This window comes from Octopus bimaculoides, chromosome 6 (genome assembly GCF_001194135.2).
Source record: "Octopus bimaculoides isolate UCB-OBI-ISO-001 chromosome 6, ASM119413v2, whole genome shotgun sequence".
Taxonomy (NCBI): Eukaryota; Metazoa; Mollusca; class Cephalopoda; order Octopoda; family Octopodidae; genus Octopus; species Octopus bimaculoides.
This window is the reverse complement of record NC_068986.1, coordinates 101684095-101689676: the sequence shown is the minus strand read 5'-3', so window position 1 is coordinate 101689676 and position 5582 is coordinate 101684095. Positions and strand designations below refer to the sequence as shown.

The following is a 5582-nucleotide window of genomic DNA, read 5'->3' as shown; positions in this document are numbered from 1 at the left end:
TATATATATATATATATATGCTTCAGGATATAGCGTTAGGTGAGTGGAGAGTGTAAATAGGAAATTAAAATCATGACAAAGAAACAGGAATTATGCACCAAATAGACTATTATGAGATGCATAATTACTTAGATTTAATTTGCAGCAGAAAATCTTGCATCTTTTTACTTGTTTCAGTCATCTGATTACGGCCATGCTGGGGCACAGCCTTGAAGAATTTCTTGCGGAATTTATCGCCCACAGTACTTCAGTTTTTAAGCCCGAAACTAATTCTATCGTTTCTTTTGCCGAAATGATATTTTACGGGAACGTAAACACAGCAACATAGGATGTCAACCGGTGGTGGAGAACAAAGACTTATACAAAGACACATACACACACATATATATTTGACGGGTTTCCTTAAGGTTCCATCAACGAAATCCACTCACGAGGTTCCACGCAGTGGGAGCGAACCCGGAACCATGTGGTTTGGAACCAAGTTTCTTACCACTCAATTGCCTTTGTGCCTCCTCACATAGTCACGCCTGCGCCTACCAATGAACTTGATTTAATTTCTCACATCGTTTCTTTAAATTCATACACACACAATCACACACACATTTTTTCTTACACATACGCACCCATGCTTCCATATATATACGTATAGTGGGTGATAACTGTTAACAAATTAAGAGATAAATCCGTCTGCCTTTATAAATCATTAGAAATAGGAACAGAATTTTCAGTCAAGTAAAACCCTTGTCCAAGTAAAAATAATTCATTGGAGAATTACTTTGTTATCTCTAACTGGAACGTAATGGACCAGGACAGAAATACCATTGAAAGATAAGGTGTGCTGATGCTATGGCTGACCTGTGGTTGAACTCCACTAGCAACATCAGCAATATACAGGAACAATGGCACAATAGGACAGCATGAATGTATGGGTGTATATGCGTTTGCAGACACACACACACACACACACACACACACACACATACACACACACACACACAGACATATATATATATATATTGACGTACATTACGTTACATTTGCACGGATCAGTTTACAATTGAAGGCTGCCCGACTTCTACTATGACGAACAACGCCATTTTCGCTGCCACCGCTGCAACCGCCGCCACCACAACCACCTCTGCCGCTGCTGTTTCTTTTATATGTCGCGCGGGCAGCGTTTCAAAACATTATCAACTGCACGATGCAATGTTGCACGAAAAATAAATGTTATCACATCGTTCTGAATGTCAACAATGACACATGATGCTATGGCTGATGGTAATGGTTAGTTATGGTGATTACGAGGTCGGTGACGAATGAAGCGGCGCTATTTGATAGTAATGTCGCCAACGACATCGGCAGTTTGCATCTTGCTGCTGATAACGGCTAATGATGATGATGATGATGATGACGGTTGTGGTGGTAAAGATGATGATGATGTTGATGATGACAAGATGATGTTAATAATGATGACGGAGGTGATGATGATGATGATGGAGTTGATGAAAAATATGTTGACGAAAATGATGAACATGTGCCTGGTTCCATTTTTGTAACGCAACTTATAATTTTAAAATATCTATACACACATTTGATGAAATACATAATTCCGGGTAGATTGGATCAATCGAAGATGAGAGGGTCGTGTCTGGAGCGCTGAAATCGCACGTCTGCTTAATCAGTCTAAAGTAGAGTTGCTAATCAACTCTATTTGCAATGATAATTAAAATAACAATACCAATAATACAACTAATATCAGCAATAATTATGAAATGCAGACGAAAATGATATTTCCGAACATGTGGTCGTTTGACTTCCTGGAAAAAAACAGCCAAATCCATTCTAACTTATATCCTATTGTATTAATCGAAGAAAGATAATATAATTAAAAGAATACCAACAACAACAACAACAACAAAACAAAGAAATCTATTTCAATAGGCGAGATGTTCACAAATGGAATGTCATTCATTACAGTTCAATTCTATCACGACTGACCTGGGGTTAAATAATTACAATTAAGGAAGGAAGACCACAATGACAATAACAACAACAACATCGTACACTTGTAACAAGCGTAAAACATTTAGCACGCATTCCTACATGAAACGCGATACAAGGTCGACTGTGATCTGCGTGTACTATCGCTGCTACTGCTGACATTGCGAGAACTACTACTACTACTACTACTACTACTACCACCACCACCACCACCACCACCACCACCACTACTATCATCAACATCAATACCGCCTTTGTTACTATTACTGCTGCGTCAACTACAACTTTGCAGCTATTACGCCGCCCATTACTCTACTGATAAACAACAACAAATACTACTACTACTGCTATTACTACCACTACTGTTACTATTACCGTTACTGTAGGCATTGCTGCTAATACAACCGAGCGCCGGGTTAAGGAGGGCCTCGGTAGTGTTTTATTTATTTTTATTATTTATTATTTGATAATTTATTTTAATGTTTCGTTATTCTTTCTTTCAAAATTATGGGTAGTGTTATAATTACTATCATTATTATAATTATTATTATTATTTGTTGATCTTTTGTTTTTTTTTTCGCATGCGAAAAAATGCTTGGAATGTTTCTGATGCAAAAGAGCTGAAGGAAGGAAGGAAGGAAGAAAGGAAAAAAACGAAAAACGAGGCGAAGACAAATAGAAAATAGAAATAGAAGAAGAAAGCAAAGGGAAAACATTGTATAGAGATTGGAATTTCATACGCCAAACGGAAACACCCTATGATGGAGCCTTTACAATGCTGGTCCACTTGCTAGATATAAGAACCAAATCTCCCACAAATCGCATTCCACTGCCTCAGGAGAGAAACGAACACGTTGGATAATGTAACGTTCGATACCTGTAAGCGGACGTCTCTGCTAATTTTTTTTTTTTTTTTTTTTTTTTTGGTCTATGTGCGTTTCCACATAACTATGCACGTTTAGGGGTGCCTTGGAGCTAAAAAAGAGCAACAACAATAATTGAAATACCATTAACAACACTCACGATATTTATGAAAATATCTAATGCAAACGCACCCGCTTAAGACATATACACGCTTAACATAGAACGATAACACACACACACACACATATATATATATATACAAGCGCACACGCAGACATATACGGAGAGAGAGAAAGAGAGAGGTTGATTGCTAATTAAGCATATTCTTTTAGCTATCTTTCAATCGCTTAATTTGTATGTCTATCGTTCCATCTATTTCATATTTTCCTGCTCATTACTAATTTAGCCGTCTGTCTTTCGGCTGTTTCTTCTTTTATATTATTATTATTATTGTTATTATTATTATTATTATTTTCTATTCGTCTGTATAGGACATGCAATAGGAATCTTTCAAGTCAGGCAAATTTCCCTGATGCGTGGAATGTTTAAACTGTTCATATACATATGAATATACACAAGTTTGAATGTATTATTGTATATGTATGTATATAAAAACAAGTCGTTAAGTAAGCGAGAAAGAAAGACTGAACATCACACATACACGCACAATATATCTATATCTATATCTATCTATCTATATATATATATATATATATATATGCTGCATTAATAGGCATGTGTGCAGACGGTAACAAGAAACACGATCATCTTTTCAGTCGTTCGCAACCACTTCTTAGTCGGAGATGTCTATGCGTGCGTGCATCGGAGCTTTAGACTCAATAGTGATTGCCTAGTCGTGCAGAAAAGCGAGGAAGAGAGAGAAATAAGAGAAACGAACAAAAATATAAACACACTTTGGGGTATTCACGAATGCAACAAATGAGTCTACTCAGTCGCTAGAACGAGCAGCCAAATCTTTTACAAACTACATGCTTCTGTTCTAAAAACGAGATGGCTAAATAATAATATATTAAATGTCCTGGGTATAAATAAACTGCCTGAAAATTAAAAAAGAAATTATAATTATAAATATATACAGGCTCTTTTCGATTGGAAACAATGCCACTCGTCATAAGTCAATTCCACCAGAGTTGACTTCAGGTTAAATGACAACACTGCAATCATTTTTAAATGCTACAACTGCACAGCTACTTACATATTGCTTCTATTACAAGGGTAAGGAGAACAACACCAACAGTTATGACGAATTCGTCCAAATGAATACTTATTACTAGCAAAAGTAGGTGTGTAATCCCCTTTCTTTTCTTCTGCACCCTCTCGCACCTTATCTCGTGTGTAACGTTTAGTTATGCAATCCTCCTCTCACCACTCCTCTTACCTCTCTCTCCCCCTCCCTAACCGTCTATCTGTCTGATTCTCTTACACCTTCCTTCTTTCACTGTATTTTTCTCTCACTCATTTTCGCGCTCCTTTCATGGTTACCGTGACGAGCCAACGTCAACAAAGTTAACGGGTACCAGCGAATCGTCTCCCTGGTGGTCCGACTTACTCGAAATAACAGCTGAATTTCACTCTTAGACACGAATTGCCCCCTGAGGCTTCAAACACACACACACACACACACACAGAGTCCTGTTAACCAGTGTCTGACGAAAAAGAGATGGAATGGTCACGACTGGATTATCTTTGATCATGGCTCTGCTCGATCAGGGCTGACCAGAGGCTAACGAACTACTACAAAGATATCAACTGCTACAGACAACAAATAGCTATGTAATCAGCAGCAACTGTAATAAAAACTTTATGTGGTTTGTCTTCAGTAAAATCCACAAATATGAACAACAAACAAAACTCTCATTCGTTCCACTTATATTATTAATAACAAGAGCAACAGCAGTTATATACACACATTCCCTCGCTTTACTAACTACTACCACCTCCACCACCACTAACATCACCATCATCAGCACAACGAGAACCAATCAGCACTAACAACTCAAGCAACACCACCACCTTAACCACCACCCTAACACTCAGCAACGTGATGCCCTCGATACAATTATTATCATTATGGAATTTATCGCACGCTTAACAGCCGGTATAATCGTGTCTTCTTCTAAAAACAATATGAAACAAGTATTGCAAACGTGTCTGTGAAGCCCGCATAAGTTAAAGTTTAACAAATAATATAACAAATAAGAGGTAAATGGTACAGCTAACAACGGATTCACGACCTTTATAAATGTTTCTTCTTGGTTTGTCTACACACGTTCTTTTTTAGTTAATGTTTTTATTTATATGTCGCTCAGTAGATTAATATTGGATATTGTTAGAACATTCACATTTGAATACAACATTTATTCATACTGCCATTGCTACAAACACACATAACCACATTTATATAGACGCACATATATATTTATATATATGCATACACACACACACACACACACACTATTGATTTAGGATTAATATATCCAATTATAGTTAGATTGGTTGTATATTCCTAAGTACATATAAGTATATTTTGACGAGAAGCTAACCTGGAGAGATATATTTTTCTATTCAACATTTTTTTATGTACGGACTCCTCGCAATTTTATTTCCGCTGCGTTTAATTGTTGATTAAAAATACGAGTTTAATCAAAAAGGTTAAATTTGTTATTTGCTTCCTCTCTCTCTATATATATATATAT

The 5582-nt window shown here is 36.8% G+C and overlaps 1 long non-coding RNA gene across 3 annotated transcripts in view; it reads right to left on the bottom strand.

The window, feature by feature from the left end:
• Positions 1-4291, bottom strand: part of LOC106869046 (uncharacterized) — a 108538-nt gene extending 104247 nt beyond the window's left edge. For all 3 annotated transcript variants that reach the window (XR_008264459.1, XR_001409363.2, XR_008264458.1), the window contains exon 1: positions 4082-4291. This is a non-coding gene — a long non-coding RNA (uncharacterized LOC106869046). The remainder of the gene's footprint in view (positions 1-4081) is intronic.
• Positions 4292-5582: the final 1291 nt, after the last annotated feature.